The sequence below is a fragment of the Anomaloglossus baeobatrachus genome, chromosome 6 (assembly GCF_048569485.1).
Source record: "Anomaloglossus baeobatrachus isolate aAnoBae1 chromosome 6, aAnoBae1.hap1, whole genome shotgun sequence".
NCBI lineage: Eukaryota > Metazoa > Chordata > Amphibia > Anura > Aromobatidae > Anomaloglossus > Anomaloglossus baeobatrachus.
Window position 1 is genome coordinate 143,713,474 of NC_134358.1, and position 25,036 is coordinate 143,738,509.

Genomic DNA, 25,036 nt, shown 5'->3' on the forward strand with positions numbered 1-25,036 from the left:
TCATGTCACTGCATTGTTACTGTTTTGCTCCTATAATTCTAAATTTTTATTTTTCTTATTTTGTTAGTCTTTTGTAAATCCACCGTTGGCTTTCAATACTTTCTGAATCCTTCTCTTGATCAGATTCAACCATGTTTCAACCAAAATCTGATCCCAGGTCTCTTCTACATGGTCCCAATGTTGGTGCATACCGGTCGACTCATTTGGGTATGTACTGCATACAACTCTACCTACAAGTGTTTGATTGGGTTGATGTCTGAGGACTGTTGGAGTCAATCCTCCACCTCTAATTCATTGTTATTCAACCATTCTGTTGCCAATCTCGATGCATGTTTCTGGTCCTTGTTTTGCTAGAAGAAGTCGTCCTTTTTCTACCCATAGTAGTGTACAAAGTAACTCATCTTATAGGATACTCATATATAGCTTAGCATTGAGACCACTATTAATTCTGGTCAAATATCCAACACCTTTGGCTGTGAAACAATCTCTTATCATCAGGCTTCTTTCAATAAACCTGACAGTTCCTTCAATCAATTTCTCAATCTGATAACCCCTTTTTCCCCTTGTTTGTTCCAGACTCATTTGTACCCATCAGAGCCTTGTCTATTGACTTTCATCTCATTTCGCTTCAAATAACCCGTTTGAAATCTTCTACAGTCCACTTTTTCCACTTCTTTGCAAACTCAAGCTAACTCTTCTTATAATGATTTTGAAGTCGAGGCTTCCTCACCTTTTTTCAGACCACCATCCAGACTTGTGTAATGTGCATCACATAGTGTTTGCATAGATGCCTGTGACCTCACTATTATGAAGCATACAAGCCATTTACACTACCATGGTAGTCGCACGCGAACTAATACTGTGGACCTTATGATGAGCCGGCTGCATCAAATTGGTCTGCATGGCTGTTGTCCCAGAAGGAAGCCTCTTCTAATGATGATGCACATGAAAGCCCGCAAACAGTTTCCTGAAGAAAAGCAGACTAAGGACATGGATTACTAGAACCATGTCCTGTATTTTCATGAGACCAATGAAACTTATATGGTTCAGATGTTATCAAGTGGGAGTGAAGGCAACAACCAGGTGAGGAGTACAAAGGCAAGTGTGTCCTGCCTACAGTAAAGCATGGTGGTTGGAGTGTCATGGTTTTGGGGTGTGCACCACCCCCGTCCCAGCGGCCGAGCCGCTCGGATCCGGAGCCGCCATGGCTCGAGGGGTCTCCGGATCCAGGGGGTCCGTGCGGACACTCGAATTAAAAGAAGAGGGGGGATACGTACAAGGGAGTTAGAAAGTTTGTGACGCCACCCACGGTGCAAGGTAATGTGAGGGACCATCGCTGCTGTCGAGCAGCCCGTTGACGATGGTGCAGCAGGTGGATGTTAACCCCTCTGTGGATAGGGAGTTTGTGTCCCGGGGCCTGTTGGATTGTTCGTGCTTCGGGTGCCGCGGGAGGTAGGAAAAGGGGTTCCCAGTGTACTCAGTCCAGAAATAACAACACCGACAGCTTGTAAACCAAAGTTCTGAGCACCACTGCAGCTTGTAGGGAGCACACTTGTCGTGTTCCTTGGCACCTTTGTCTCTATTTGGATCCTCAAGTATAAAAATCTTTGGGTCCCGCTCACCTCTTTGGCTAACAGTGGGAACTTGCTGTCAGGGTTCACGCGTAGGATTTCTTTGGACTGTATTGGGAAAGTCCTATCCCATCGGTGCGCTAGTACCCCGATTTTGGAGCGGGTTGAGGATGGATCTTGAAGTCTTCACCCCCATCGGGTAAATTACCGGAACGCATGAAGCTATTTTCCGACCTAAGGTCCACGTACCCCGTCGTGCCCTTGCCACTGTCCGGTGATAGCTCAAGGCCACCGGCTGCCCTCCTCGGCAGTCCGTGCCCCTTGACACTATCCCCTGCAACCGGGGTTCCAGCTCCTACCAGGCCCAGACCAATGTCTGCCACCTAGTAACTACAGGAGCCCTGCTCCAGGCTGGTGACCTCTCTCTCTCAGAGGGTCACCTGTACCTCCTTCCTCTCCTGGTCCAATTCACTCTCCTCTCTCTCCTCTCTCCTCTGCTCTACTGCTCCCCTGTCACTTTTACACCTTCCCCTAACAACCCCCCATATGGGCGGCCCTATTCCCTTCAGGCCCCCCAATGGTGTGTCTGGTGGATACAATGTAAAGTGTTCCTCGGATTTTAATTGGCTAAGCTGTTAGCAACACCAAAGGACCAGGACCCATAACCAAGGAGGGTGGATACTGTGAAGAAGGGCAGATTGCACAATACCCTGTGACGATCTGATAGGCCAGGCCGTCACAGGTGCACAAGTGCTGCCAACTATGGGGAGCTACAATTATTTAAGGGAACCATGAATGCAATCATGTTCAGTGAAATACTGAAGCAGAGCATGATCCTATCCCTTTGGAAACTGGGCCACAGAGCACTATTATATACTGGATAGCAAGCCCAACTGACTACTGCTTTGAAGGTAAAGGTGCTGGTCTGGCCAAACATGTCTCCAGACCTAATCCCTAATGACCATCTGTAGGGCATCCTCAAATTGAAGCTGAAGGAGCACAAGGTCATTAATATCCACCAGCTCCGTCATTGTGAACTCAATGTCCAATAGAGTTGTAGGCTTTGAGCCCTCGCGAGCAGGGACCTCTATCCTCCTGTACCTGTCTGTGTCTTGTATTGTTTATGATTATTGTACTTATCCCTATTATGTACACCCCTTTCACATGTAAAGCGCCATGGAATTGATGGAGCTATAATAAATAATAATAATAGTTAAGGCAGTGCTTGAAATGAATGGTGACCATACAAAATATTGACACTGTGTGCATAATTTAGCCATTTTAACTTTGGCATGTACTCACTTTTGTTGCCATCGGTTTTGGCATTAATGGCTGTGTGTTGAGTTATTTAGAGGGCACATCAAATTTACACTGTTATACAAGTGGTATACTGACTACCTTACATTGTATCAAAGTGTCATATCTTCAGTTTTGTCCCATGAAAATATATCATAAAATATTTACAAAAATGTTAGGGGTGTACTCACTTTTTTATACACTGTATATAACACTATTTAAATAATAGTTAATAATAAAACCATTCTAAACGATTGCCGACGCACCAGGGCAAAACCGGGAAGAGCCGGGTACAGTCCCAGAACAGTCGCATCTAATAGAAGCGGCCATTCTGGGCGGCTGCTGGCTGATATTGTTAGGCTGGGGGGCTCCCCATAACGTGGAGCTCCCCATCCTGAGAATACCAGCCTTCAGCCGTATGGCTTTATCTGGCTGGTATTAAAATTGGGGGGAACCGCACGCCGTTTTTTTTTAATTATTTAATTATTTATTTCACTGCACAGTATAGACACGCCCACCGGCTGCTGTGATTGGGTGCAGTGAGACACCTGTCACTCAGTGTGGGGGCGTGTCTCACTGCAACCAATCATAGGTGCCTGTGGGCGGGGAAAGCAGGGAATACGAGATTGTTTAATGAGTGGCCGGCTTTTTCAAAATAGTAAAAGCTGCCGGAGCAGTGTGAACGCCGTGCAGCGCCACGCCAGGGATCGGGGATCGGTGAGTATGAGAGAGGGCTGCTCAATTCAGTTACTCAGGAGTTTAGCGGTCACCGGTGAGTCCTTCACTGGTGACCGCTAATCAGGACGCAACACAGACAGAGCCGCAGCATGACAATGAAGTCGGGTGAAGTTCACCCGAGTTCATTCTGATCGTGCGGTTCTGTCTGTGTCTGCTGTCAGCTGCCATTCAGCTCTGCTACATGGCTGTCTGTGTCTGCTGTCAGCGGCCATGTAGCAGAGCTGAATGGCAGATGACATAGTAAAAAATACGCATTACACACGCATTACACACGCATTACACACGCATTACACACGCTAGTAAAATCATTAATTTATTCAGAAAAAGCATCGCACTTGCGTTGCACTCGGACCTAACGGGAACTAAAATCAGCCGAGTTTTTTTCAGCCAACTCGGACCGATTTTACTCGCATAGATGTGTTTCCAGCCTTAAAAAGATTTTCTACTTTTATAAAAGGGGACCCCAAATTATTCTGGTAATGTAAAATGACAAAGACGGATGGCATGTCCCCTCTCTTAAGCCTGCTTTACACACAATGATATCGCTAGTGATCTCATTAGTGATGTGACACGCCCAGATCGTGGTTACGATTTGCCGAGGTCGCTCATAGGTCATTTTGTAGCGGTCACACGTACCCATCTCACAAACGACGCTACATCGTTCAGCAATATATTGTTTGATCAAGGCGGTCGTGTGGATGTTGTTCGTCGTTGGCAGGGTGTAAAACGTAGCAATATGTCTGCTGTGTTCCAAACGACGAACAATATTTTGAAACTGAACGACGTGTCAACGATTTTCCACCCTATTTGCGATAGTTCGGAGTCGCACGTAGGTGTCACACGCAACGACGTCGCTAACGATGACGGAAGTGCGGCACGAAAACCGTGACCCCGGCGACATATCGTCAGATAAATTGTAGCGTGTAAAGCGGCCTTTACTCCATCGTTAGCTCCTGCCATTGCCCCGGTCTTTGTGTTTTGGCTACAGCGGAAATATTACATCGCCGGTTCACTACATGGCTGCAGCCAATCACTGCCTTTCATATTGAATTACAGTTTTTCATTCATTAATAGTTTTTGGCCAATTTTTCTAAAGTGGAAACCAATTTAAGTCTTAATAAAAAAAATATTAAATGAGACTAGCCTACCATAACATTAGTATATTGGTCATTAATTTATAAAGAGATACTCTTCACTCATACAGTAGTTTTATACTTAATTTATGGTAATATTTGTTCTCTGCCAGTCAAGATTAATGACAAATAAAATAACTGCAACAACCCATAACCTTTGTGTGAGTTTGCAGAGATGTTCATGTCCTATTAAACCTTTCCATGAGGTATAAATATTCATTTTCACAGTACACTGGTATTTATGACTGATATTTATGACTACTAAGTTAAATACGATGGTGTGCTCAGTGTATACAGCACAACGTGAATTATGCATCGCTCTGCTCTGGGCAATGTAAAGCTATTGATGTATTAAATGGGGAACAGTTACCATCTCTCTATTAGAAGTGCAGATCGTGAAACCAAAACAGCCGAGAGATATATTACCTAATTCTTTGATCCGAGGTCCCATAATCTTGTTATATATAAATTGTATTAATTATATAAACACTTCGTCATGCGCGTATGCTAATTACATTATCGTAGTTTATATTTTCAAGCCTCCTTTGGATAAATGTATTCTTTCCTTCTCTTGGGAGGTGCACACAAGAGTAATAGATACAAGCCCATTGTGTTTCTTCTCAGCATACAGATCTGAGACAGAAATGGAGCAATAGAAGATATAGGGGTCATTGATTCCTGTGGGAAGACTGTGTGTCTTTTTAAAGACATATGTGAAAATGAACTGCGAAACAAAAATAAAATGACATATTGATCTACGCTCCTACTAAAGGGCGATTGAGGGTGTTCACGATATTTTAGGTATTAGTATTACATCTAAATATCATTTTCTTTGGTATTTTTTTCGAATTCCCCTCTTTTTTATATATTTAAATATGTATTTATATTGCAGCACAATAATATGTAATTGGTTTTAAAATTTGAAGAATAGAATTCTTGTTATTTAGGAATTTTGTATGTTTTTAAGAATATCTATTCCTTCAATAATTTTAATGTATTTTATAAAGAGAATGCACTGTCTAGCCATGTATTACAAGTAGAGTGGCCGCTGCAGAAGATACAAATGCATCTCAATAAATTAGACTATCGTAAAAAAGTTAATTTCAGTTATTCCATTGAAAAAAGGAAACACATATTATATAGAGTCATTACACACAGAGTGATCTATTTCAAGTGTTTATTTCTGTTAATATTAATGATTATGGCGTACAGCCAATGAAAACCCAAAAGTCATTATCTCAGAAAATTAGAATATTATATAAGACCAACTGAAAAAAAATATTTTAAACTCAGAAATGTTGGCGCCTACTGAAAGGTTTGTACAGTAAATGCACTCAACTTGGTTGGGGCTCCTTTTACATGAATTACTGCATCAATGCGGCGTGGCATGGAGGCGATCAGCCTGTGGTACTGCTGAGGTGTTATGGAAGCCCAGGTTGCTTTGATTGCAGCCTTCAACTCATCTGCATTGTTTGATCTGGTGTCTCTCATCTTCTTCTTGACAGTACCCCATAGATTCGCTATAGGGTTTAGGTCAGGCAAGTTTGCTGGCCAATCAAGCACAGTGATACTGTGGTTATTAAACCAGGTATTCGTACTTTTGATAGTGAAAAATGAAATTTCCATCTCCAAAAAGCTTGTCTGCAGAGGGAAGCATAAAGTGCTCTACAATTTCCTGGTAGACGAATGCACAGACTTTGGTTGTGATAAAACACAATAGACCAACACCAGCAAATGACATGGCTCTCCAAACCATCACTGATTGTGGAAACTTCACACTATACCTCAAGCAGCTTGGATTGTGGCCTCTTCCTACTCTTCCTCCAGACTCTAGGACCTTGCTTTCCAAATGAAATGCAACATTTACTTTCAACTGAAAACAACACCTTGGACCACTAAGCACCAGTCCAGGTCTTGTTCTTGTTGGACCAGGTAACACTCTTCAACCGTTGTCTATTGGTCATGAGTGTCTTGACACAAGGAATGTGACAGTTGTAGCCCATGTCCTGGATACGTCTGTGTGTGGTGGCACTTGAAGCACTGACTCCATCAGCTGTCCACTCCTTGTTAATCTCACTAAAAATTTTGAATGGCCTTTTCTTAACAATCCTATCAAGGCTGCAGTTTTCCCGGTTGCTTGTGCATCTTTTTTTACCATACTTTTTACTTCCACTCAACTTTCCATTAATATGCTTGGATACAGCTCTCTATGAACAGCCAGCTTCTTTAGCAATGACCGTTTGTGGCTTACCCTCCTTGTGGAGTGTCAGCGACTGCCTTCTGGACATCTATCAAGTCAGCAGTCTTCCACATGATTGTGTAGCCTACTTAACCAGACTAAGGTGGGCTTTGCACACTACGACATCGCAGGTGCGATGTTGGTGGGGTCAAATTGAAAGTGACGCACATCCGGCGTCGCAGTTGATATCGCAGTGTGCAAATCCTTTTTGATATGATTAACGAGCGCAAAAGCGTCGTAATAGTATCATCGGTGTAGGGTCCAACATTTCCATAATGCCGGTGCAGCAACAGGTACGATGTAGTTCTTCGTTCCTGCGGCAACACACATCACTGTGTGTGAAGCCGCAGGAGCAAGGAACATCTCCTACCTGCCTCCAGGCTGCAATGCGGAAGGAAAAAGGTAGGCGGGATGTTTCCATCCTGCTCATCTCCACCCCTCCGCTGCTATTGGCCGCCTGCTGTGTGAGGTCGCTGTGACGCAGCACGACCCGCCCCCTTAGGAAGGAGGCGGATCGCTGGCCAGAGCGACGTCGCAGGACAGGTGAGTGCATGTGAAGCTGGCGTAGCGATAATGTTTGCTACGCCAGCAATCACAAGATATCGCTGCTGCAACGGGTGCGGGGACTATCGCGCTCGACATCGCAGCATCGGCTTGCTATGTCGCAGCGTGCAAAGTACCCCTAAGGGACTATATAAAATGCTTAGGAAGCCTTTGCAGGTGTTTTATGGTAATTATTCTAATTTTCTGAGATAATGACTTTTGGGTTTTCATTGGCTGTAAGCCATAATCACCAACATTAACAGAAATAAATACTTGAAATAGATCCCTCTGTGTGTAATGACTCTATATAATATCTGTGTTTCCCTTTTTATATTGAATTACTGAAATAAATTAACTTTTTGATGATATGCTAACGCGCTTGTATGTAGTATTAGCCATTTAAATAAATTAAGATGCATGTAAAACATGGAATCTTTGGATCCTACAAAGTGAGAGACATAAGGGGATATTTAATAAAAGTGGTGTAATTTACACTGGTCTTAATAAAGAGATTGCATATGCTCTCTGAAATTTGGCTCATCACTAGCTGTTTGCTTTAAAATATTAAAATCTACTGCAACTAAAGGATAGATTGTTACATTGGTTTAACTCACTCTTTGGTACAGTATGTTATTATAAATTTTTTGGAATGGGATTGGCCTTGCCCCCCATCTGCACAGCTTAGAACAATATTTAACCAAAAGTGTTGTGAGCGACGAAGAAGGTTTAAATGGTCACAAATTAAGGAGTACATGTGGTATTTGCCATCATTTGTGGCTTTTTATGCCAGAAAAGGACATAAACACTATAATATTAGTCCCCCATAGTTGGCAACAAAGATTCTGTCACATGAGTTAATACTCAACCTATTTTGAATCATAGGACTACTCCTTCCAAATGAATGGCTAGAATAAACATTTGGGTGACGAATGAGCCAAACGCTAGTCTGACATATAATTAAATATTTTATGCAAGCCATTGATGTCAGTAGCCATGAGAAATAGAGACAGAACGTGGTCTTAATAATCACTGATCGACTTGTTACTTTTTATACATTGGGGAAAATAAGCATTTTATGCACTACTGATTTTGCAAGTTTTCCCACCCACAAAGAATGGAGAGCTCTGTAATAGGTATACTTCAACTGTAATAGACAGAATAACAAAAATCCAGAAAATCACATTGTATGAGCTTTAAATAATTTATTTACATTTGATTGCATGAAATATATATCTGATCACCTACCAACCAGCAAAAATTCTGGCTCTCACAGACCTGGTATTTTTTCTTAAGAAGCCCTCTTACTGTAAAAATTGCACCTGTGTGAACTTGTTACTTGTATAAAAGGCACCTGTCAACACACTCAATCAATCACACTCCAACCTCTCCACCATGGTCAAGACCATAGAGATGTCTAAGGATACATTGGACAAAACTGTAGACCTGCACAAGGCTCTGATGGTCTACAGGTCAATAGGCAAGCAGCTTGGTGAGAAGGGGCCCACCCTACAGCTATGTGTAAATAGCCACTATCCCCGTTATTGTGGAGCATTTACTGTAAAACACAGGCGGCTTCTGCACATCTAGTGTGCGCACCATGACTGATGTACTGTTACAGTAGTTTACATTAAAGAATCTTTGATGAAAACAAGTTATCACGGATCCACAGGTTAGGTAGGTGATAACTTATTAATTGGTGGAACCAGAGCAGCGGAAATCGCACTGATCAGAAGAATGTGGAACTTTTATCCCTGACAGGGAACTTGTATCCCCATTATAACATGCAGTTGCGGTAGGTGGGGTGTGTGACCGCAGCTCCATTCATCCTCTTTGGGTCTTCAAGAAAAAGCCAAGTGCAGCGCTCGCAGCCACTGAGGGAATGAATGGATCAGGGGTCAAGTCAGACATAAGCGCCACTTTAATGGAGATAAAATTTGCACATTTTGCCAATCAGTGCAGGTCCCAGCAATCAGACCCCACTGATGAATAAGTTATCACTTATCCATAGGCCATGTTCACACTTTCAGTGTTTGGTCAGTTTGTTACGTCAGTATTTGTAGCTAAAACCAGGAGTGGGGGAAAAGTCCAGAAGTGGTGCCGTGTTTCTATTATACTTTTCCTCTGATTTTACAGCTCCTGGATTTGGCTACAAATACTGGGTTAAAATTCTTATCAAATACTCAATGTGTACATGGGGCTTTAGAAAAGGTGAATACTTGTTTTCAGTGGAGAACCTCCGTAAGTGCATATTTGCTGCGGTGTAATAATCACAGGACAAGGAGGGATTAAATGTTCAATTATTTAATATCTGCTGGAACTAATCTACCCCGTATAGACAGAGAGAAAAAGTCATCTCCATAAACAACACAATCCACTATACAAAGACCAATAATATCACATACAAGGGAGAAATACCACCACACCATGACCAGACAACAAATTACAACCCCATAGTGACCAAATACATCATATACAAGAGAGAAATACTGCAACACTATAACCAGATAACATATTACCAACACATAGTGATCAAATACAACCACATACAAGAGAGTAATACCGCCACACCATAATTAGACCACGTATTTACCGAATACTACCACATACAGGGGAGAAATACTGTAACACTACGAACACACCACATAATGACCAAATAACACACACACACACAGAAAAATATCACCACACCGTGACCAGAGCACATATTACCACCGCACAGGTACAAAAAATACTACAATAATGATCATGAATAAAAACCACAATACTAATAACACTAATACTGTATTATCATAAGTGCCATTATACACAGGAGCTCTGTATATAGTGTATAGTGTGTGTACTTGTAATACACTGACTTACCAGTGACATCTCTAGTTTAAGTTACTTATCTTCGTTTTCCTCTTCATCTGGCATTGACCGCCATCACTTCTTCCTGCCATGACGCGACTCTGCAGAAAATAACACACAGTCAGCTATAGTTGATCACTCCCAGAGCACATTCCACACTTTTTCACCATTTTCTACACTGCATGAGACTTTTGTTCCCCCCATAGAAGATAGTATCCTCAAAATTAACTTATATTACATCAGTAACAATGTCCCCTAAATTACCCCCACAGTAATTATGTCCCCACTTGCCACCAGAAGCTAATAATGCATGTCCTTCATTCTAGCCCCATGTAGTAATTATGTCCCTCATCCTGGCCCCTTTTATTTAATTATGCCCGGGGAAACAAATGGAATAAGAAGAAGTTGGTAATTGCTTCTTGCACAAAATATCCCCCCCACACATTGCTCCCCTCCAAAATAGCCCCACAAAGTTCCCCTTTGCATAATGTCCCCCCAAAACTTGCCTTTTCTATATCTCCCCCATACTACATCTCTGCATAAATCCCCCCTGCTCCACATTATACTATTCTGCCTTCCACAGTCCCCTTCCTAAATGCCTCATAATGACCCTCATGGCCCTTTAATGTCCCAATTTGCTCCATAATGTTCCCATTGCCCCAAAATATCCCCATTTGGCTCATAATGTCCCCCACTGCTTCATAATGGCAAAAAGCCGGATGTGTGAAACCGGCCTAAGTGGGCTGCTTTCTACAGTTTTTATAACATCATTGTTTCTTCTTCTGCAGATATACCAGCTCTCTGATTGGTGATCTCAGTATAACCACACCCACCCCACGTTTAACAGCTTTCTGTGTACACAGTGCATAGGCATAAAGCTGCAAATCAGTGGTTGGATGAGTTATAAAGAGGTCATGATTTTGGAGGACTACGCAGCAGCAGATTTACTAGTCCTCTAATGGTAATTTCCTGCTAATATGACAGTGACCTGATCAAAACTACAGCAAGCAGCTCACTAAGTGACACAAAGCTAATATCAGGGTCTTTGTTTCTACATTATGCTGCTCTCGGGTCAGGTGGCATAAACCTGTTGACAGATTCATATCATTATTAAATTGTTTATTTGCAACAACAGACACCCATATGCTTGCCAAGAATGTCATAGAGACAAAAAAAAAGAAATGCAGGTGGCATAGAGATGACAAATTATGTTTTTTTTCTGGGTCAAAAATGGACTATTTTGCATAAGCTCGTCTTCTCATTTACCTGTTCCTTTTCCACTGACTGTTTGCTAGTAGAACCCAAGAAGCTTCCACCAGTTTAGGGTTTTCTTGCAAAAAAACTGAGGAAACTCCAAAAGAGCAACAAACATTTATGAAAATCTGATCCAAAACACTGATGAAAATTTTCCATTTTTACACAAGTAAAATAATCCACGAACATGTAAAACCTGCCAAATAGAGAGATTTAGACCTATATATTGCTGCTTAAATGTTTGTGAACCCCTCAACATTTTCTGTAATTCTGCTAAGTTTGACCCAAAAAATATATTAGATTTTCACACAAATCTGAAAAGTAGATAAGGAAAACCAAATCAAACAAATGAGTAAAAAAAGTATTAGACTTTGTGATATTGTTTAAATAATGAAAATGATCAAATATCACACATCTGTGAGTGGAAAAAGTATGGGATTGGCAATTAATTTGAAGGTGAAATTAGAGTCGGATGTTTTCAATCAATAGGATGACAATCAGGTGTGAGTGGGTGACCTGTTTTATTTAAAGCAGAGAGATCCATCCTTATAACTCATATTTGTGGAAGTGTATCATGGCAAGGAAAAATAAGATCTCTAAGGACCTCAGAAGTAGAGTTGTTGAGGCTCATAAAGGTAGAAAAGGTTACAAAACAATCTCAAAAAAGGATGGACTGTATCGCAGTCAGACAGATTATATACAAATGGAAGAATGTCTCTGTGCGGAACACACAAACACGCATGTACACCACATGGAAAATCGTCACTGATGTGCATGCAGACCCATTGATTTTAATGTGTGAAACAGGCCTTAAACTTACAATCTTACAAATGTTGTGAAAGGACCTAAAGCAAGCAGTTTATGGAAGAAAACCCACCAACATAACAGAGTTCAAGCTGATTTGTAGAGATAAATGGGCTAATATTTCTCAAAGCCTTTGTGCAGATCTAATCAGTCATTCATGGAAATGTCAACATTAGAAATGGTGCAAATCAATTCATTGGATGCATTGCAACAACCCCATTAATAATCTATAGCAGCTGGATGGGAGCTGTAAGAACATGCCCGGCTCCTCTTTCGATTAGCAATTCTGATACGAAGTCATCGTTGCAGTGTGACGCGAATGTAGAATCGCACACCAGTATGGCATCCGATTTTTGCATATACATCCATTACAATTTTGTAAGACAGAAAACTGTACATGGTACTGTAAATGATTAATAAATGCTGAGTAACAAAATGGATTGCACACAGATCACCTTTTTGAATGAGCATGGAGCAAATTTTTTTATACGTTCTTGTAACCCCAGCCAGAGATACAGTTATTGCTACACAACCAGTTCACATCAAATATTGAAAGCAAATGTTCATAAACTTTTCCACTCACAGACAAGTGATATTGGATAATTTTCCTCATTTTAAAAAATTCTATTATTTTTAACTCATTTGTTTACATGGGTTCTCATTTTCCCCTTGTAGAACTTGTGTGAAAATCTGATGGAATTTTAGATAAAAATGTATGTAAAAATATTGAAAATTCTGAAGGGTTCACAAACTTTCAATCAGCACTTTTTGGGTTGTCTAGACTTGGGATAAATGTCAGCAGTCACTCTGTGATTGCAGACTGCTGAAGTGTAGTGCCGGTGGGAGCGTGTAAACACATGACCGCATGTACAGGATTTGAATGCTGGCACCAAATAGATGTGTCAGGCTTTTCTTATTTCACTTAGGCCCCCTTTACATGTCAGTGAAAAATACACGTTTTTCACTGACGTGATAAAGATGCATATATCCCTCCTTGTGTCGTGACCTTAGCAGACGTGTGTTCTCCGTGTGCTATCTGTGTTAGTACACGTTGATCAGGGACTTCTATACTCACCTGTCTACTCTGTTGCTGTTTGTGGTGCTGAAGTCTCCAACGATGCTATGTCCGGTCACTGCTGTCTCCTCGTTGCCGCTTCGGCTGTGCAGTGAATATGCATGAGCATAATTAGCTGGCTTGGAAGCAGTAGACAGCAGTGGCCGAAGACAGCTTCATTGGAGACAGTTGACTATAGAAAATAATTTTCTTTTAAATGTACGTGTTTTTTCTGTTACATTTTACATGGATCACACTATTGTGTGGTCCATGGGACATCAGTGATGCCAGAAAAAAACAGACTTGTCCCTGTGCGGAGCACATGGAGGCACGTGTACGCTGCATGGAAACATGGTCAGTGAAAAATCACTGATATGTGCGCAGACCCATTGCTTTTAATAGGTCTGCGTATGTGAATGATACTGGTACGTAGAAAAACTGGAGGCCTTTGATGGAGTGATGCAGACTTTTTTCCCAATACTGGAGAACTTTTTTAATGAAACATATTGCAATAGTTTGTCTTGATTTTGCATCATTTAATTTATACTTTATATGAAAGGTCTATTTTAGTTCAGGAAAAACTTACCTAGATTTAATGTGTTTAAAATTCAGCCAGTGTTTTATACCCTATTATACCTGGTAAAGATCATTAGTTTTTGTTTCAATCCCACAGTTGAAGAATACATAAAATATTAAAACTATAATGTGCTGGAATGATTCTGGGTAGCACATTAGTATTATTATTATTATTATTATTATTATTTATTTATAGAGCACCATTAATTCCATGGTGCTGTACATGAGAGGGGGGGTTACATACAAAATACGTATACAAGTTACAGTAGACAGACTAGTACAGAGGGAAGAGGGCCCTACCCTTGCGGGCTTACATTCTATAGGATTATGGGGAGGAGACAATAGGTGGGGTGTAGGTCAGGCGGCAGCTCCGCACGGTGGTCGGGCGGCAGCTCCGCACGGTGGTCGGGCGGCAGCTCCACACGGTGGTCGGGCGGCAGCTCCGCACGGTGGTCGGGCGGCAGCTCCGCACGGTGGTCGGGCGGCAGCTCCGCACGGTGGTCGGGCGGCAGCTCCGCACGGTGGTCGGGCGGCAGCGAGTTCATTGTAGATTGTAGGCATTTCTGAACAGGTGCGTTTTCAGGTTCCATTTGAAGTTTGCAAGGGTAGGGGATAGTCTGACGTGTTTAGGCAGCGAGTTCCAGGAGACTGAGGATGCTCGGGAGAAGTCTTGGAGTCGGTTGTGTGAGGAGCGAATGAGAGAGGAGGAGAGGAGGAGATCTTGGGAGGACCGGAGGTGACGTGTTGGAGTGTAGTGGGAGAGTAGTTCGGAGATGTACGGAGGGGAAAGATTATGCACAGCTTTGTAGGTCAGTGTTAGAAGTTTCTGCTGAATAGAATTTAATATCTTTTCGGTTGCTCTCCCTAATAACAAAAAAGAAGGATCTGATAACTACAGTGGTGAAATGACCTAAAATGGATAAAGAGATAAAAAGATATATTTTTAGAAAAAAAAAAGAAGCTCAAAACCACTATTGGTGTCGGAGTTATAAATACTGAAGTATAAACCATGTAAAAATATCTCGCTCTACATGCATTGTCGAGAATGTTGCAATTTCATAATTTCTGTCAAAGATAAAAAATGATTGCAGAACTGCGCATTAGCTCATATGTAAAGTTGTAGAAAGCTATTACTGTAACATAGTCCCTGTTGTATACAACTGTGAAATACAAACACAAGCAAAAGAACTTGCATGAGTAATGGGATGTTCTGCACTGTAAAACACATATCTGTGCATAAAATTAGACTAAAACACCAGACATTGTCCTACTTTCTACATTCAGGAATCTAATGTTAATTTAAGTGAAGAATTTTGCATAATTTATCTTGATGACTATACATTATTACTATAGAAATAAGAAATGAAATTTAAAGCCACCTAAAATAAAAAAAAATGAAACAAACAAAAAAACCCACAACACTATAAATATAAAAAAGCAGAGCATAACATTAAAAAAAGTCACGTGTTATATCATACTATGGGAAATTTTGCAGTAGTCTGACCTGGAAGATTGTTAACCCCTTCACTCCTAGGCGATTTTCCGTTTTTTGTTGGTTTTTTTTTCTCTACTTCATCTGTAAGGTTTTTATTTTTCCATCAATTTTGCCATATAAGTGCTTATTTTTTGCAGGACAAGTTGTCATTTTGAATGAAACCATTAGTTTTACCATATCGTGTAATGGAAAACGACAAAAAAAATTTCAAGTGTGAAAAAAAATTACAAAAAAACTGCCCGTTTGCTTTTGGGATATTTTATTCACCATATTCACTTTATAACTAAAATTATAAAAGTGATGTGTCGGTGTGATGCCTCAGGTCAGTATGAGTTCGTAGACACCAAAGATGTATAGGTTTACATTTATCTAAGGAGTTAAGAAAAAAAATCACAGGTTTGTCCAAAAAAATGTAGCACTTTTTGCGCCATTTTCTGCAATCCGTAGGGTTCTCATTTTCCGGGATCTATGACTCAGTGGCAGCTTATTTTTTGCGTCTCAATCTGATGTTTTTAAAGGTACAGTTTTTGCGCAGATGCTATGTTTTGATCGCCTATTATTGCATCTTGCACAAAATATGCGACAACCAAAAAATATAATTTTGGTGTTTGGAATTTTTTTTGCTGCTACGCCATTTACCGATCAGATTAATTGATTTTATATTTTGATAGATCGGGCATTTTTGAACACGGCAATACCCAATGTGTATATATTTTTTATTTTTTTAACCCTTTAATTTTCAATGGGGCGAATGGGGGTGATTTGAACTTTAGAGTTTTTTTAATTTTTTTTCAATTTTTTATTTTTTTAACTTTTTTTTTATTTTACTAGTCCCCCTAGGGGATTATAAGGATCAGCAGTCTGATCGCTTGGTCCTTTCTTTAGATCACAGCTGCATAGCTGAGATGTGCAGAAAAGCTGCTTTACTTTCACACGCATGGTGGTCTCACCTGACCCTGTGCTACCATGACAAGCATCGGATCAACGTGGTCACATCACGTGACTTCCGATGGTGCCGGGTAATTCAATACTTACTGCAGTGCACCGTTTAATCTTACTGTCACATTTTGACAGAGATGCAAGGGGTTAACAGGCACAGGTGGAACGTGGATCCACTCGTGCCTGATAGCCGCGCATGTCAGCTGTCCAAATTAGTCACGGGCAGCCAGTGGGGATTAACCTGACACAATCCATGATGTAACAGTATGTCATGTGTCATGAAGAGGTTAAGCATCTTAAGAAATGCAGAAATTATAAAGGAAAGTAAATTGTAACATTCCTTCACACTCCCTAAACAACCTGAGTTGGGAACTGCACAATCAGGCCTCGTGCACACGTTGTGTATTAGGCTACATGCGCACGCTGCGTTTTTTGCTGCATTTTTGCTGCGTTTTTGGCTGCAGTTTTGTTGTAAGAACTTTCTGACATTTGACTTCCCAGCAAAGTCTATGAGAAGTCAGATTTGCTATGCACACATTGCAGTTTATTTGTCAGCGTTTTATTTGTCAAAAGTTTGTGAGAAAAAAATGCAGCATGTTCATTCTTCCTGTGTTTTTGTCAACATTTGTCACAAAAACGCACCAAAAACGAACCGAAAGCGCAGCACAAACGCACCTACAATTACAAGCATTTTTTGTGACGTTTCCAGGCTCTCTCTGACAACTTGCAGTTTTGGCTGCAGTTTGGCTGCAGTTTTGGCTGCAGTTTGTGAACACAAAAAGATGCAGCATGCGCATGTAGCCTTAGGGTACTTTCACATTACGTTTTTTAACATGCATCCTGAACATTTTTTAACGCAAAAACGGATCCTGTACAAATGCGTTTTAATTTCAATGCATTTACAATGGACTGGCGTCAACATGCGTTTACATGCATTTGCCTGCAGTTCAGTCAGGATCCAGTGACTTGCAGTAATTTAACTTTCTTCAAAAACGCTACTTGTAGCGTTTTTTAGGCTGCTTTCACACTACGTTTTTTGCCTCATGAACGTTTTTTTGCTGCAAAAGCGGATCCTGTTTTTGCAAAGAAAAACGCATGTGTTATTTTAGTGGATCCTGTCACTTGAAGTTTATGGGCGGGCATTGGAGTCATATGATCGGGAGTGAGGGGAACTGAACGTGACTGACTGGAAATTCAGACGAAGCTGGGGACAAGAGAGAGAAAGAGAAAGAGAGAGAGAGAAAGAGAGAGAAAGAGAGAGGAAAGAGAGAGGGGAGAGAAAGAGAGGAGAGAGAGGGGGGAGAGGGTGAGGAGAGAGAGAGAGGAGAGAGAGAGGGGAGTGAGAGAGTAGAGTGAGAGAGGAGAGTGAGAGAGGGGAGAGAGAGAGAGGAGAGAGAGAGGAGAGCGATAGGAGAGAGGGGAGAGAGAGGAGAGAGGAAAGGAGAAGAGAAGAGAGGAAAGGAGAAGAGAAGAGAGGAAAGGAGAAGAGAAGAGAGGAAAGGAGAAGAGAAGAGAGGAAAGGAGAAGAGAAGAGAGGAAAAGAGAGGAGAGGAGAGGAGGAGAGAGGAGAAGAGAGGAGAGAGAAGAGAGCAGAGGAAGAGGAGAGAGAAGAGAGCACAGAGAAGAAGAGAGGAGGAAGGAGGAGAGAGAGAGGAGAGAGAGGAGAAGAGAAGAGAGAGAGGAGAGAGGAGAGCGAGAGGAGAGAGGAGAGAGAGAAGAGAGAGAGAGAAAAGAGGAGAGCGAAGAGAGGAGAGAGATAGAGAGGAGAGAGAGTGTGAGAGAGAGTGGAAGAAGAGAGGGAACAGAGGAGAGAGAGGAGAGAGGAGGGGAAAGGAGAGAGGAGAAGAGAGAGACAAAGAGAGGAGAAAGAGAATAGAGGAGAGGGGGGAGAAGAGGGGAGAGAGAAGAGAGGAGAAAGAGACAGGACAGAAGAGAGGAGAGAGAAGAGAGGAGAGAGGGGAGAGAGAGAGAGAGAGAGAGAGAGAGAGAGAGAGACTGTGATCATGCTAGGTTGGTTTCTGGCCAAACAGGATCCTGTTTATCAGCATACCACCGTTCCCATGCGTTTGTGTGCTGTTTAGTCAGGATCCAGCGATTTGCAGTATTTGGACGCAGCTCAAAAACGCTACAAGTAGCATTTTTGAAAAAAGTTAAAAAATTGCAAGTCGCTGGATCCTGACTAAACTGCACGCAAATGCATGTGAACGCATGTTGACGCAAGTCCATTGCAAATGCATTGAAATGAAAACGCATTTGCATTGGATCCGTTTTTTCGTTAAAAAAACGTTAATGGCGCATGCTAAAAAAACGTAGTGTGAAAGCAGCCTTACCTGCATCCAAATACTGCATGTCACTGGATCCTGACTGTACTGCATGCAACTGCATGTGAACAGTGGTATGCTGATAGACAGGATCCTCTTTACTCTACTGAGCATGCCCAGAAACCAGCCTGGCGTGCCAGGCGTGATCACAGAGTCTCTCTCTCTCTATCTCTCTCTCTCTCTCTCTCCATCTCTCTCTCTCTCTCCTCTCCCCTCTCTCCCTTCTCTCTCTCTCTCTTTTCTCTCCCCTCTCTCTCCCTCTCTCTCCTTCACCTCTTTCTCCTTCTACAGCGGTGTCAAGTTCAGCTCCACTGACTCACGATCACATGACTCCAATGCCCGCCCATAAAGTACAAGTGAAATACTGTAAAATGACACTTGCATTTCCATATGTTTCTATTTGGAAAAACTTGATCCGCTTTTGCTGCAAAAAAACGTTCAGGACGCATGTTAAAAAAACGTAGTGAGAAAGCAGCCTTAGATGAGTTTTTACCTCAGTATTTGTAAGACAAAACCAGGAGTGGGTGAAAGATGCAAAGTGGTGCACATGTTTCTATTAGTCTGGATTTACACAATGGTATGGCATCCGATGTGAGTGCATCAGATACAATATGCTAATGACCCTCAGCTCCCACTGTGCTGCCAGCCTGAGTCGAGTGTCATGCAACTGTGACCCGATCCTGCAGCTGCAGAGGGAGGGGCGGGAGCTGCGGAGGAGAGGGACGGACTAATTTCCCCATTTCCTCCATTATCAGCCTAGGCATATATCACATTGCACGTGGATATCATCTTAGTGCAGTCCGATGTTTCACTCGCACCCATAGACCTGTATGGATGCGAGTGACAGATCTCTCGGTGACAATCACAGCATGCTACGACTTTGACTCATCCAGAATCTGGATGAGAAAAAAGCTGATCTCCCTTATAGAATAACATCAGTCCAATTGCAATGCAAGATTTTCTCACATTGCACTTGTCCATGTCATACGCTCGCTCCCTTATACGTTTACTCTGATTGTTCCACTTCTGATTTTGACTTAAAACATGATTTTGACGCAAAAAGTCTACAGAATCAAAAACTCACCAAAATCTTGTTGTAGGTACACAGCCTAAAGCCTGCTTTACACGTTGCAATTAGTTGTACAATCGCATTTGCGATGTGACACGCCCAGGTTGCATACGGGATCTTATGAGATTGCACGTAGGTCGTTCATTTGCTGTCACACGAGCGTTAGTAGTCTATGTTAAATTGATCAATTTTGTGTGCAATCCTTTAGATCATGTGTTCTGTGACGTATGCATTGGGCACCCTTTTTTTTTCTTTTTTATTTATTGACTTGCCAAGCGTGTGTAATGTGTAGGGATGCGTTTTTACTATATCATCTGCCATTCAGCTCTGCTACATGGCCGCTGACAGCAGACACAGACAGCCATGTAGCAGAGCTGAATGGCAGATGACAGCAGACACAGACAGAGCCGCACTGTCAGAATGAACTCGGGTGAACTTCACCCGACTTCATGGTCATGCTGCAGCTCTGTCTGTGTCGCGTCCTGATTAGTGGTCACCAGTGAAGGACTCACCGGTGACCGCTAAGCTCCTGAGTAACTGAATTGAGCAGCCCTCTCTCATATACTCACCGATCCCCGATCTCCGGCGCGGCACTGCACTGCATTCACACTGCTCTGGCGGCTTTTACTGTTTTGAAAAAGCCGGCCGTCCATTAAACAATCTCGTATTCCCTGCTTTCCCCGCCCACCAGCGCCTGTGATTGGTTACAGTGAGACACGCCCCCACGCTGAGTGACTGGTGTCACACTGCACCCAATCACAGAAGCCGGTGTGCGTGTCTATACTGTGCAGTGAAATAAATAATTAAATAATTAAAAAAACGGCGTGCGGTCCCCCCCAATTTTAAAACCAGCCAGATAAAGCCATACGGCTGAAGGCTGGTATTCTCAGGATGGGGAGCTCCACGTTATGGGGAGCCCCCCAGCCTAACAATATCAGCCAACAGCCGCCCAGAATTGCCGCATACATTATATGCAACAGTTCTGGGACTGTACCCGGCTCTTCCCGATTTGCCCTGGTGCGTTGGCAAATCGGGGTAATAAGGAGTTATTGGCAGCCCATAGCTGCCAATAAGTCCTAGATTAAACATGTCAGGCGTCTATGAGACACCCTCCATGATTAATCTGTAAATTACAGTAAATAAACACACACACCCAAAAAAATCCTTTATTAGAAATAAAAAACACAAACATATACCCTGGTTAACCACTTTAATCAGCCCAAAAAAGCCCTCCATGTCCGGCGTAATCCAGGATGCTCCAGCTTCGCTTCCAGCGCTGCTGCATGGAGGTGACCGGAGCTGCAGCAGACACAGCCGCTCCTGTCACCTCCACACAGCAACTGAAGACAGCCGCGCGATCAGCTGAGCTGTCACTGAGGTTACCCGCGGCCACCGCTGTATCCAGTGACCAACAATTATGTCTACAGCTATGCTGTTCAATCTCTGGAAATTGTGTACATCTGACCAGCATGGAAGCTACAAACAGATGAGCATGGCAGTGTTGAAGGTTGGACTCGTAATGATCTGATATTGATGACATACCTTTAGGATAAATCATCAATATTTAAAGAAGTTGTCCACTGCTTTTACATTGTTGGCCTAACCTTTGGATAGGTCACCAAATGTCTGATCTACCGAGGTTCAACACCCAATAACCCCATTGATCACCTGTTCCTGTTGTTGGCAGTAGGAGCAGACAGCCAGAAATGCTCAGTTCTGGAGCTGCCCCATCAACTGACAGCGGCCGCAGCCGAGTACTGCACATCTGCTTCCTATTGATTTGAATGGTAAGTGGATGTGCTGTCCCCGGCTACAACCACTATCAGAAGATGGAGCAGCTAAGGAACTAAGCATTTTCAACTGCCTGCTTCCCCCACCGGCTCTGAAAACAGTTGATTGGCAGGGGTGTGGGGTGTCGGTCCTCGGCTGATCAGACATTGGTGACCTAGCCTAAGGATTGGCCGTTAATGTAAAAGTAATGGATAACCTCTTGAAGTCCTGGACAACTCCTTTAAGTGTAAAGTGATGGGAGTATCACTCCTGGTAATTTAGATCACATTGACCTGAAATCTGTAAAAATTTTACTATTTCGCTCTTAGCAGTACCTTGGTTCAATATGATCATAATTCACAATTAATTATACAGAATACAACAAAATGACGAAATATTAATGATATTTCCCACCCACCATAAATGTCTGCATCTGAGCATTGTGACATATTATTTTGGTTTTTCTATGTAGAGGAATAGAAGCAAATATATAGGATGCTTTACAGATCTTTTAGTACTGCTCAGCTCTATAATAAACCCCTATACACGCCTTCATTGTTACACTGTGCTAAATTATATACAGTACTGCATCTGATCAAACACTGGAATGTAAATCAGTGTAATCTATCAATTTGTAAAGCTTTATAGTATAAGAACGTGCTGCTGCCTCCAGAAAGCCAAGTAATTTATAACAAGATGTTCTTCTTCTTACCCATCTATGCAAAGCTGAGAGATAAGAAGAGGAGGCATGCAAAATGAGTTTTCAGTTTTCTATTCTGTATTACACACCACTGAATATTTTCTATAGCAAAGAAACCAGTGTGTATTAATATTTGATTTGGTCTGGATAACCCCAGTCTTTTTCCTTTCAGCTATTAGTCTTTTCTGGTGTTTGAACATATCATCTTTCTTATAAGAATGGTTATTGTGACTCAGAACCCTTAGGGGCACTTTGCACACTGCGACATCGCAGGCCGATGCTGCGATGCCGAGTGCAAAAGTCCCCGCCCCCGTCGCAGCAGCGATATGTGGTGATAGCTGGCGTAGCGAAAATTATCGCTACGCCAGCTTCACACACACACTCACCTGCCGTGCGACGTCCCTGTGGCCGGCGACCCGCCTCCTTGTTAAGGGGGCGGGTCGTGCGGCGTCACTACGACGTCACACGGCAGGCGGCCAATCGGAGCGGAGGGGCGTAGATGAGCAGGATGTAAACATCCTGCCCACCTCCTTCCTTTCGCATATCCTACGGAAGCCGCGGTGACGCCGGTAGGAGATGTTCCTCGCTCCTGCGGCTTCACACACAGCGATGTGTGCTGCCGCAGGAGCGAGGAACAACATCGGACCGTCGCGTCAGCGTAATTATGAATTACGCCGACGCTGCACCGATGATACGATTACGACGCTTTTGCGCTCGTTAATCGTATCATCTAGGCTTTACACACTGCGATATCGCATGCGATGCCGGATGTGCGTCACTTTCAATTTGACCCCACCGACATCGCACCTGCGATGTCGCAGTGTGCAAAGTGCCCCTTAGTAACAAACCAATGTATGTATCAGAGTGAGACATTTTATTAGGAAGGTACCAGCTATGAGTTCATCAGGTTCTGGTAAAATCCATGGGGACAATTCATCAAACATATTTCTCCAGAATTCCGGTATAAACCTGTTTGAAACATTGCACCATTTATAGTTGTGAACATATTTTATATGATTTTTGCGTTTCTACGCCAGTATGCCAAACTTTTAGAAGTTTTGATCTCCTATTATTGCATTTTTGCGTAAAAGTTGTGGCAACAAAAAAACATCATTTTGTCGTTTGGAATTTTTTTTCCGCTACGCCATTTGCTGATCAGATTAATTTATTTTATATTTTGATAGATCGGGTGTGTATGTGTGTGTGTATGTGTGTATATTTTTTATTTTTTTAACCCTTTAATTTTCAATGGGTCGAAAGGGGGGTGATTTGAACTTTTAGGGTTTTTTTGTTTTTGTTTTTAAATTTTTTAAAACTTTTTTTTATTTTAATTTTTTTTCTCTCACTAGTCCCCTTAGGGGGCTGTAGCGATCAACAATCCGATCGCTCTGCCCTATCTGCTGATCACAGCTACACAGCTGTAAATAGCAGATATTGCTCACTTTCTGCTTCACTCTGCTCCGGGCCGAGTGAAACTGAAAGTAATTCATGGCAGGTACAGGAGTCATCACATCACCCTGTGCTACCATGACAACTGCCGAAAGTCACGTGATCACGTCACGTGACTTCCGGTATCGGGCGGTAAGTAAAAGTTTACCGTGATTGCAATTATAATGGTGCTGTCACATATTGATAGCGCCATTTAAGGGGTTAAATGGCATGAGCAGATAACGATTCTGCTTGTGCCTAGCAGGCACACATCTCAGCTGGGAAAATCAGCTGAGATGTACGCCGATCGCGGCATGCTGCCATCGGCAGACCGCGGGCAGTAACATTATGACCGCTAGGACGTAATATTACTGCCCGCAGTCATTAAGGGGTTAATGATATATCCGGTCCCAGTGACAATACGACCTGTTATACAGCCTCGTTAATTATCATGAGCTCTAATACAATAATATGATTTTTTTACAACTTAGGTGTTATACATGACCATAATATTTTCGTATGTACAAGCTCTAGAAAAGAGTTGATTGATACGCAAAAGATCAAGTTCTAATGAAATTTCCTGAAATTTGGGGTTTCACGCGTGAATTTTAACATTTTGAGATTAAATTTGAGGGTCTCAAAAAAAAAACCTTGCCCAGCATTATTCCACACACAGGTGAAGCATCACAGAGCAGGCTAACAACAGAATTGCCACACAGTCCTTCCATACTTCCCTGTAGTTATGGTGTCTTATGGATTATCATGCCTTGTACAGTGGTGGTGAGTACCTGGGTCTTAATAAATCACTGCTTCCCAGTAGAGCACAATTTGTAAGACAGAGACATTTTTCATTGCAAGAGTTACTGAAGAAGTCTCTCTATTCTGTCGACTGTAAGCTCTTATGGTTTCTTTCTTTCTTTCTTTCTTTCTTTCTTTCTTTCTTTCTTTCTTTCTTTCTTTCTTTCTTTCTTTCTTTCTTTCTTTCTTTCTTTCTCCTGTGTATATATGCACGCTCCCTCAAAACTTGAAATCTGTGGCATTGTGTCACGCTCCCCGGGTCCTCACCCCCGTTCCCCGGCTCACCTGCCACGCTCTCCGCTTCCCAGTCACCGGATTCCGTCCGTCCCAGGGCTCCGGGCCCCCGATCCCGGCGCCCGACAGCTTCCCTGGACCTGGCCGGCTCCCCTGCGTCCTCCTCGCAGCCTCCTTCCCTGGCTTCTGGCACCCGGGCGGCGCGCATGCGCATTAGGGCGCGCGCG